This window comes from Salvelinus sp. IW2-2015, unplaced genomic scaffold (assembly GCF_002910315.2).
Source record: "Salvelinus sp. IW2-2015 unplaced genomic scaffold, ASM291031v2 Un_scaffold1185, whole genome shotgun sequence".
NCBI classification, from domain to species: Eukaryota; Metazoa; Chordata; class Actinopteri; order Salmoniformes; family Salmonidae; genus Salvelinus; species Salvelinus sp. IW2-2015.
Window position 1 is genome coordinate 140,172 of NW_019942768.1, and position 11,816 is coordinate 151,987.

The following is an 11,816-nucleotide window of genomic DNA, read 5'->3' on the forward strand; positions in this document are numbered from 1 at the left end:
GTGCATCATTGCATTGGAGGTCAATCAACTCCATTTGGAGGTTTGGTGGTGAGCTTTCCACGTCAACCAAATGGGTTACCGAGCAGTTCCAACCTGCTTTTTTGCTTCAAAGTCAGCAAATCGGCGTCGAAGTCAGCGGCAAGCATACCTATTTTATCGCCAACTGTGCGCTCGGGAACGCACTGGTAGAGAGCTTCTCTTTCATGGTCTGGCAGCTGGAAAGTGGCTCAATTTCTTTCCGCATCTGCGTCTCCCACAGAGTCAGTTTGGTTTAATGCCTTCACTGTACTGTACATATAGAGATGACATGATCCGACCTGCAGCTGCAAGTTCATTGCATTCAGATGACGGTAATGTCACACAGAAAAGCCATTTCACACAGAAACATTTCGTCTCGGAGTTGTTTGTGTCTTTCCCTTGCTGTCCAAGAACAGACAAATCTCCTCACGAAGCTCGAAACATCTTTGAAGCACCTTTCCCTGGTTAGCCATCGCACCTCTGTGTGATAAGGCAAATCACCATGCTCCGTTTCTAACTCCGTCGAAAATGCCTGAACTGGCGGTGATTAACCTTTGGCTCTGATAAAGTTACTGTGCGCGTGATGATGCTCATTACATGCTCCATTTTCAAGGCTTTACCGCACAACGCTTCCTGGTGTATGATACAATGATAAGCTGTCAGCTCACCTGTCGCGTTTCCTCTTGCATCTTTTCCCGTACTTCGCCACCAGTGTCCGCTCCTGTGTCCACACATCGCAGGTGCTCCTGTCGGTTTGTCAACCCAGAGTTTTTCCCAAGGCAGCTCATCTCATTACACATCTTGACACCTCTTCATACAAATCATGCCCCGTAGTTGTCCACTAGGACGATAAATGCCAAACTCCTCTTATGACGTCATCTATGCCACTCCGCGGATGAAAAATGACAACTGGGCAATGTCAGAAACCTCGTGCTCATCCTCACAGCCAAGGAATATGCAATGAATCTTTTCCCTTTTTCACAAGCTGCTCTTTTAGATTGATGGACAACTGGTCTACTCTCTCGGCAATGGTGTTTCTGCTCAGACTCACTTTAAAAGAGTTGCCTTTTTCTGGGCAAACTTCGTCACAACTTTAATCATGCAGTTTTCAAAAATATTTTTTTAAATAAAAAGTATCTGATTTTAAATGTATTTAAGTATAGTGGTGGAAAAAGTACTCAACATGCTATACATCAAATTCCTTATATTAAGCAAACCAGACAGCATGATTTTATTGTTTTATTTWATTTATGGACAGACAGGGGGCACACTCCTGCACTAAGACATCATTTACAAACTCATTATTTGTGATTAGTGATCAGAGGCAGTAGGGATGACATGTTATATCGATAAGTGGGTGATTTGGACCATAATTCTGTCCTGCCTGATCATTCGAAATGTAACGAYTGCTTTTTGGTGTCAGGGAAAATGTATGGGAGTAAAAAGTACATATTTTCTTTAGGAATGTAGTGGAATAAAAGTTACAATTGTCAAAAAATATAAATATTAAAGTACAGATACCTCTTAAAACTACTAAAGTTGTACTTAATAAATGTATTTTTATATAAGTACTTTACACCACTGTAGATGGGTTAAAATAGTTTTCTAGGTCAAACCGTTCGGCACTACAGACATTTGTGAGAGGACCAATTTTCGGGATGTCTCATGATCTGACCAACACCGCTCTAGCTCTGCCACCTTTCACTGCAGATGTGGAAGGGCGACATCGGCAGATGCAGTGGATTAAAATGCAGCCCATGCAAAAAACAGATATCTCTAGTTTAAACTGACATTTTTTTATGCAGATTTTTTTCTAATGACAATTCGATTTCTGATGATGCAGAGTCACATGGAGCACAACAATATGGATCCTAWATATGGCAGCCTATAGACCAGCAGCACTGGTAGTTGTAGTAGTCAGCATGGGTAGGCTCAGAGATCTGTATGTAATGATGACATGCTTATGTCTCCACAACAATGGGAGTCGTTGTCCCAAGAGCAGGCGACAAGCATAGGTCCAAAATAAGCCCATAGAAACTCATTGGGCTTATTTTAGAAAGATTTTGGCGAGAGTGGAACCTCTCTCTTCGCCGCTTCCTCTCTGGAAGGCTGTAGCGCAGATAATAGGCCTACAGTAGGCGAATCTAGGCAATGCATGCCAACGTTTTGTTTTGTACAATTATTGCAATTATGCCAAGGCCTATGCATTAAAATGTACAGAGAAAGTATAGGGCTAATGCCACGGTAAAGCACAAAACATAAACAAAGCCACAGTGATGTAGTCTTCTTTATGCAAGTAATGGATTATTCAGTTGACAACCCACAGGGGGTGCTATAGGCCTGGATAATTTCAATAATTTATGCCAGGCCATCAAAGTGATACAATTGGGGGTGTTTTCTAGTCAGTCTTTCTGAATATAACTTACTTGCCTATAATTAACCTGTAGACAGATTATTTATATATAATATTGTTACTATCATAGGGTTTCCTATGCCTAATTGAGGGGCAAACATTACTTCTTCAATATACAGGTAACTGCCAAAATAAAGAAAACATACAAAGGATACAAAGTATATTGAAAGCTGCWGCTTCCACACAGGTGTGGTTCCTGAGTTAATTAAGCAATTAAGATCCCATCATGCTTAGTAGCTGCCTTATTTTTATTTGTTTTATAATCGTTCTCTGTAGAGGGAGCAGCTAGTTTTTACATATTGTGTAATATGAGTGCGGTATACAGCTCATTGAGTGCGGTCTTAGTGACAGCATCGGTCTGTGGTGGTATGTAGACAACTATGAAAAATACAGATAAACTCTCTAGGTAGATAGTGTGGTCTACAACTTATCATGAGATACTCTACCTCAGGCGAGCAAAATCTCMACACTTCCTTAGATATCGTGCACCAGCTGTTAATTACAAATATACATAGACCGCCACCCCTTGTCTTACCAGAGGCTGCTGTTCTATCCTGCCGATACTGTGTAAAACCCACCAGCTGTACATTGTTCATGTCGTCGTTCAGTCACGACTCAGGAAAAATAAGATATTACAGTTTTTTATGTCACGTTGGTAGTTTAATCTTGCTCGTAGGTCATCGATTTTGTTTTCCGATGATTGCATATTTGCCAATAGAACGGATGGCAGTGGGGGTTTACTCGCTCGCCTACAAATTCTCCGAAAACAGCAGCAAACTCCGCCCCCTTTTTCTCTGTCTTCTCTTCACGCAAATGACGGGGATTTGGGCCTGTTCCTGGAAAAGGAGTATATCGTTCACATCGGACTCGTCAGACACTTTAAAGGAAAAAGCTTCTACCAGTTCGTGGTGAGTAACCTCTGTTCTGAGTTACAAACAATGCAAAAAAACAAACTAATTAACACAGTCTGGTTAAGAGCACGTAAAACGTCAGCCATCCTCTCCGGCGGCATTCTACATGGGTAGGTATCATCAAATTACCTCTGCTTAGTCTAATACATTGACAACTAAAAAATACCAAAAACATTTAGTCAACATCAATGTAAGCTAAATATGATGTGGCTGTCCATGGTTCTGATTTCTGTGTGTATGTGTGTGTGTGTGTTCGTGCAAGTAGAAAAACATGTTGACTCATCCTACTTGTTGAGAAACGCCAAAATGTCACTCTCCTCATCCTCTTTTCAATGTTGACGAAACGGTCTACTCTGTCATACAGTACACACTTTTATTTTTTGTTGTCCTAGGTTATTCATGGGCAACGTTAGCTACTTAACATTAGCCTTCTACATCTAGCTACATGTTGCACCAGGACCATTCACAGTTGAGCTCACTTAGTTTAGCTCAACGCTGACTGGCATATTTTTAAAACTTTTTTTTGTCAAGGGAGGCCAGATGCAAGTAGGCTTCCCTTACCTTCAATGCTACCGGTGGCAAAAATGTCTTACTTGTTTGGAACCGGACCGTGGATCGTCGCCGGAGGAACCGGACCGTGGATCGTCGCCGGGGACTGCGGACTGTAGATCATCACCGGAGGCTCCGGACTGGGAACCCTCGAAGGAGGCTCTGGACTGGGAACCCCCGCTGGAGGCTCCGGACTGGGAACCCCCGCTGGAGGCTCTGGACTGGGAACCCCCGCTGGAGGCTCTGGATTGCAGACCGTCGCTGGAGGCTCTGGATTGCAGACCGTCGTTGGAGGTTCTGGACCGCAGACTGTCGATGGAGCATCTGGACTGCCGACCGTCATTGGAGGTTCCGGACTGTGAAACGTCGCCGGAAGCTCTGGACTGGGAACTGTCGCCAGAAGCTCTGGACTGGGAACTGTCGCCGGAAGCTTGGTGCGTGGGGCCGGCACTGGTGGTACCGGGCTGGTGACACGCACCTCAGGACGAGTGCAGGGAGGAGGCACAGGACGTACTGGACTGTGGAGGTGCACTGGAGGCCTGATGCGTGGGACCGGTACAGGTGGCACCGGGCTGGTGACACGCACCTCAGGGTGAGTGCGGGGAGGAGGCACAGGACATACTGGACTGTGTAGGCGCACTGGAGGCCTGATGCGTGGTACAGGTACAGGTGGCACCGGGCTGGTGACACGCACCTCAGGGTGAGTGCGGGGAGGAGGTACAGGACGCACTGGGCTATGAAGGCGCACTGGGGATACAGCGCATAGAGCCGGCACAGGATATRCTGGACCGAGGAGGCACACTGGAGACCAGGCGCGCTGAGCCGGCACAACCCGTCCTGGACAGATACCCACTTTAGCACGACAAGTGCGAGGAGCTGGCACAGAACGCACCGGGATGTGAATGCGCACTGGAGACACAGTGCGTATCACCGCAAAACATGGTGCCTGACCGGTCACACGCTCCCCACGGTGAGTACGGGGAGTTGGCTCTGGTTCACCCCTCAACTTTCGCCGCCCACTCCTCGCTCAATCTGTCCCAATATTCCTCCTCGGTCTCTGACTCACCCCTCAGCGTCGCCGACCCTCTCCGTGTGCCCCCCCCAACATTTTTTGGGCTGTCTTTTGGGCTTGCGTCGTGGCCGCGAACCCTGGCGTCGTCGCTGTTGTTCCCTCGCTGCCTCCGCCTGCTTCCATGGCAGGCTTCTGTCTCCTGCCATAATCTCGTCCCACGTCCAGGATGTCCTCCACTCCTGGCTTTCCTCCTGGGTACGCTGCTTGGTCCGTTGTTGATGGGATCTTCTGTCACGATAGTCATAATAACTGGACCAAAGCGCAGCGTGATCTGGGTTCCACATCTTTATTGCTATGTGAACCTCAAAGCAAAGCAAAGCAAAACAATAAACGAACAAAACGAACCGTGAAGCTACAATAGTGCTCACAGGCAACTATACATAGTCAAGATCCCACAAAGCACAAAGGGTGGCTGCCTAAATATGATCCCCAATCAGAGACAACGATAAACAGCTGCCTCTGATTGGGAACCATACCAGGACAACATAGAAATATAATTACCTAGATGACCCACCCTAGTCACACCCCGACCTAACCAACATAGAGAATAAAAAGCTCTCTATGGCTCAGGGCGTGACACATGACAACGTCAACAGTGAAGAGGCGACTTCGGGATGATGGCCTTCTAGCAGAGTTCATCTGTCCAGTGTCTGTTCTTTTACCCATCTTAATCTTTTCTTTTTATTGGCCAGTCTGAGATATGGCTTTTTCTTTGCAACTCTGCCCAGAAGGCCAGTGGTAATTACAGGCAAATATATTGATAAAAGTTACCTTGTCCGAGAGAGATTTGGGTGATTATCAAAATGTCAAGCCTACACGAAACACAGACCTTAAATGAAGTAGTTCTAAAATCCCCTAKAGAAAATGAATGGTGGAAAACGATTGAAACAATTTCTGGGTTTTACCACTAGGTTTTATGGGTATTATGACTCATACTGTGGTACTCAATTCACCAAGCATGGACTGATTAATTCACCTGTGAGGAGAACCAAGTTTGAACTAGCCCTGCCGTTCTATTTGGACATTGAGACCACAAATGCATTTGTCTGTTGTCTTTTCTTTGTGAGTTTTTAAGAGTGTTGGGGCAGTAACTTAAAGTTTGGTTGTTTGAATCCCCGAGCCAAATAGGTAAAAAATCTGTTGACGTGTCCTTGAGCAAGGCACTTAACGCTAGTTCTTCAAGCCTAGTTCCTTCTGTAAGTAGCTCTGGATAAGAGCGTCTGCTAAATMACAAATGTAATGTACTGTAGGTACTCCAAATATTGCCCGAAACACCTTTGCTATTTGTCTCTGTACTCAATAAATGGTGAAACTATTTGTGATGGTGTTTTTTCTTCATATGTACAGTATATGCAGGAAACGTACATGATGGAAATGTCTCACACTCCGTCATAATTAGTAGAATAATGAATGCATTGGCAAGATTTTGGTACTTAACTTTTAGAAGGTTAGTAGGAAAGTTTATAATTTAAACCACCTAAATATACTCACATTCACTGAACATTTAGTAACTGCTTTTTATATAATCCTATATAATCATTCGCCATACTGTCACGTTCTGACCTTTATTTTCCTTTGTTTTTGTCTTTAGTTAGTATGGTCAGGGCGTGAGTTGGGTGGGAGTCTTATGTATGTGTTTCTATGTTAGAGGTTTGTGCATTTGGGCCTGATATGGTTCTCAATCAGAGGCAGGTGTTTTGCTTTGTTCTGATGGGGAACCATATTAAGGTAGCCTGTTTTCACTGTTGGTTGTGGGTGATTGTTCCTGTTCGTGTGTTCCTGTTTTTTCTGTGTTCACTAGTTCGGGACTGTAGCTTAGTTGGTTTTTCGTCTGTTTATTGTTTTTGTTCATATTGAGAAGTATTCTAATAAATTATGGATACGCACGCCGCTTTGGTCCCTCTCCTTCTCCGACGAAAGCCATTACACATACCTATTATTCAATGCATGAACAGAACGCATTTCCACCATTTTTATTGGCGGCAGGTAGCCTAGTGGTTAGCGTGTTGGACTAGTAACCAACAAAGGTTGCAAGTTCAAATCCCTGAGCTGAAATGGTAAAAATCTGTCATTCTCCCCTGAACAAGGCAGTTCACCCACTGTTCCTAGGCTGTCATTGAAAATAAAAAGTAAATTTGTTCCTAACCGACTTGCCTAGTAAAATAAAAATGGGCTGTTATTTGATAACCAGAGTTTGATTTCTAACAAGATTAGTTATCTTATTGCAGAGCACATATCAACTGTTTTTAGAAATTATTGTATTACAAGGTATGCCATATGTGTGGGCTATGTATTGGCTAATATGCATCTGCAGCTGTTGTTTTTAAACCTTCATTCTAGCATACATGACACACATCTTTCTATTGCATGCCTTTATTGGGTTTCTATAAAAAGTATATGATTGAATGATTCTTTAAGCTGCAGCTAGTTACTTTAAATGAGACATATAATCGTGCCAAAACATGATTCAACAATTGAATTCACTGACAGAGGTAACTAATGAAACAGAAACTGAGATTTACATGTACAGTAGCTGGCTAGTCTGTAACATTGGCTAGCTTTCCATAAATTGGGTAAATAGTAAATGGAGTGACCTATCTTCAATATGATCAAGACAATTCGTATTGCATGATGCATATTTCAAGTGAACTCAAAAACAGATATTTATCTAATTTCAGTCTGGGAGCTAGCTAGCTATATCTGTTCCTCTTCATCAGACAGCAGCTGGCGTTTTCATGAGGTTGTGTTTACATCGTAGATAGAATCCGGCCATTGGCTGCCTTCATCACGAGGGGTATGTACGGGAGTTTGATTGGTTTCAAGTTTAGTAGTTCAGCAAATTTGCCTGAACGGCAGAGTGTTGAAATATACGTTTTTTATGAGAAAATATGAAGGAATTGAAGGTGCCAACACATTTTATAGTAAGAATGTTTTACTGTCATATACAAAAAATCAGCTACTCCCTCGACGGGGATCAATCAACTTCACGTTTTAAGGCTTCGGRCCACCATCTATAGTTTAATGTATAAAAATGCCGAGTTGCCCATTATTTTTGGCTACCATGGGTAGAATAAGAGATCTCAATGACTTTGAAAGAGGGGTCTCAAAAGGGCATGGAGGGTTTAAAGTGTTAAAGTGTGTGTGTGTCTCAGTTACCAGATCTCAACCAAATTGAACACGTATGGGAGATTCTGAAGCAGTGTTTTCCACCACCATCAACAAAACACCAAACACCAATGGTGTCGTATCCCTCCAATATAGTTCCAGACACTTGTAGYATCTATGCCAAGGCGCATTGAAGCTGTTCTGGCGGCCCATGGTGGCCCAACACCCTATTAAGATACTATATATAGGTGGTTCCTTTATTTTGGCAGTTACCTGTAGTTTAGGTCTACTGTATCAATATTGATGCAATATGGGTTTACCCCAAAGGGGGGCAGTATAGCACATAAAGCAATGAGGATGTTTTCAAGACTTTGGGGTTTTCAGTCTTCATCCCTTAGGATAATTGACTCATCAACAATACAGGCCAACTGGCCTTGTAGTCTCAATTGTAATTGTCATCAGATACATATGTGTACTATGTAATGTTGTCAGTCTGTTTCTTCAATCAATGAGAGTACTCACTGTGAGTAGGGCTAAGGCATTGGCATTGATGGCCCTTAATGATCACAGACATTATGCTCTCTCTGTGATACTGTTCCTCAGCTCCAATAGRGTGGATTCCCTATCAATGGATGGCCATCTCTAAATCAAGTGGGTGGCCTGTCACTCTCTTTCTGGCTTGACACATTTCCCACTATATATTTTGGAGTAATCAAGGCCTCCCTTTGAACGTTCCCTCTGGCCCCTACTGGTCTACCTCTCAGATCTGTAGCCATGAGAGAGAGAGAGACTGCTGTGCTCCAGAGATGGAAACCATGGATCAGTGTAGTCTCTGGGGGGAAGTCTCAGTGGGTTCATCTTAGGAGAGCTGGATGGAAGCCGCGAGCTCCACTGGATTTGGGGAGAGGCTTCGAATGGAGGACAMCAATGGGTAATTGGTAATAACAGTGTAAACCCTAATGTAGTGCACCGCTGTTGGAGTTGCTGCTGTGACTGAGCCTGTGACTCTAGCCAATGCAGTGGCTCATGTGCCCCAACCCCCCATTCACCCCCATTGGTGACGCAAGAGGGGGGGGGGGGGGGGGCGACAGTGGTTCAGAAGGGCCCCCGGTCTCTTGCTTCAGTCTATGGGAACTAACCAGGGCCCCGGGGCCTATTTTTCAGTGAATTATGAAAATGACAACAGGAAGGATTCCCGTCTCTATAATTTGCAGGGGGCTGGCTTGGCTAGCAGGGCCTAATAGGGGTGACAGGTACAGTACAAACAAGGGAAAGTGAGCAAGCACAGACTTGGCGATGAGGTTTCACACACATAGAGACTGTGTCCTAAAAGCCAAGCAAAAGTAATGAGATCAAGTGTTTATGATCCTGAAAAAGCGAGGGCACCTATATACTCTTGAGACTTACCATCAATTTCTCTCCCTGGAAAAGACGGAGGGAGAGAGAGAAAAAAAAGAGAGTGGGAGCTTGAATGTGATGGAGAGCTCAGTCCCATGGAGACGGGGTTGAGAATTTATGGTCAGGAAGAGGGATGAAAGTGTAATTTACAGTCCAAACTCTACCGTTCCCCTGCCCTCCCCTCTTGTAATGAGAAACGGCTGTTTTTGTTGCACAGGATGAAGGCCTGGTAGATTAGACCAGAGTAGACCCATCCCCCTAGCTATGACACATCCTTCATTTTTATTTCTGTCCCTGCTTTTACAGCCCCTGCCCAGGCTCCATCGTTTGGCCCAGTGCTCAGAGACTGCCGCCCCGCTTGCACCAGCTGGGCCATTCCCGTTCCACCTCCCAAGATGGCCTCCCGTCGCTCCCAGCGGCATGCAGTGCGGAAGCTGGCTTTCCATACTGTTGCTCCAAACCGCCATCACCTGGATGAACTGAAATTCCCCAAKCMGCCCCACATTTCAAGCAGTTTTCCCATGCTTCAATGGAATAAATACAGTATTGTCTCCATATGGCCATTCACAGCCATTTTATACAGCCTATGTTAACGGTCCAGCACTGAATGTACCACCAACACAGCCCTCCATATACTCTATGTCAGGGATGGGCAACTTTGATGGGGTGGGGGCCACAAAAAKAATCTGAACTCATCATAAGGGGTTGCATAGCCACATCCATACCCACACATGCAGTCTGAGCCGGCCCTAGCCTTTTGGGGGGCCTAAGTTAAATTTTGTTGGSGGTCTCCCTCTTGACAGCAGAAAAAAACATTGTTTTCACATGCATTTCCTGCAATTCTACACATTTTGCCTGGGCCGTAGAGAAAATGTTGCAGATTTTAAGTAAGTTTGCTGCAATTCTACAAATGTAGCCATAGGGCGGAGAATATTTAGCAATTTTATAACCAATTTCATGCAAATCTACTCATTTTGCCATGGGGAAGAGAGAAAATGTGCAGTTTTACAGKTAATTTCCTGCAATTCTACACAATTTGCCATAGGGTGGAGAGAAATGTTTGCAGTCTGAGTGAAAGTGACTAAGAKAATTAATGAGGGCCCCCGATCGGTAAATCCACCATGATTTTTACAAGTTTAGGTAGCTGTCTAGACTAACTTACAAATCTAAAACATTTTAGCTGACAGACTAATTGAGTGACTATCGTCCCTAGGAGGGGTGCGTCACTTGAGTGGGTTGAGTCACTGACGTGATCTTTCTGTCCGGGTTGGTGCCCCCCCTTGGGTTGTGCCGTGGAGGAGATCTTTGTGGGCTATACTCGGCCTTGTCTCAGGATGGTAAGTTGGTGGTTGAAGATATCCCTCTAGTGGTGTGGGGGCTGTGCCCCATCAAAACAATGCTGAACTCCATTCATAAGCGGTGTTGCATAGCGCCACATGCATCTTCCGTACAAGCTGTCTCTGTAGCCGGCCTAGCCTTTTGGGGGGCCTAAGTTAAATTTTGTTGGGGTGCTCCCCTCTTGACAGCAGAAAAAAAACATTGTTTTCACATGCATTTCCTTGCAATTCTAACACTTTTTGCCTGGGCCGTAGGAAAATGTTGCAGATTTTAAGTAGTTTGCTGCAATTCTACAAATGTAGCCATAGGGCGGAGAATATTTAGCAATTTTATAACCAATTCTTGCAAATCTACTCATTTTGCCATGGGGAAGAGAAATGTGCATTTTACAGCTAATTTCCTGCAATTCTCACAATTTGCCATAGGGTGGGAGAGAATATGTTTGCAGTCTGAGTGAAAGTGACTAAGAAAATTAATGGAGGCGCCCCGATCGGTATCCACCATGATTTTTACAAGTTTAGGTAGCTGTCTAGAAACTTCAACTTACAAATCTATTATTAGCTGACAGACTTTGAGTGACTGTCGTCCCTAGGAGGGGTGCGTCACTTGAGTGGGTTGTCACTGACGTGATCTTTCTGTCCGGGTTGGTGCTCGTTGTGCGCCGTGGAGGAGATCTTTGTGGGCTATACTCGGCCTTGTCTCAGGATGGTAAGTTGGTGGTTGAAGATATCCCTCTTAGTGGTGTGTGTTGTGGGTTGTGTGGCCTTGTGTCTATAGTGTGCCGTTGGTGTGTTATCATTGCTCCTTGGTTCGCGTTGGTTCTTTGCCTTTGTCTCTGTGGGGTTGAGTTGCATCGTTGTCCATGTTTGTGTCGACTAGTGTCGTTTCCTGTTCTTTGCCCTGGTTGGCGGGTTTCGTGGGCCATCGTGCTCTTCCTTACCCCCTCGGTCTTCTCCTTCTCTAGGTTTGTGGCCTTCTAGGAGTTTTTTCCTAGCCACCGTGCTTCTACACC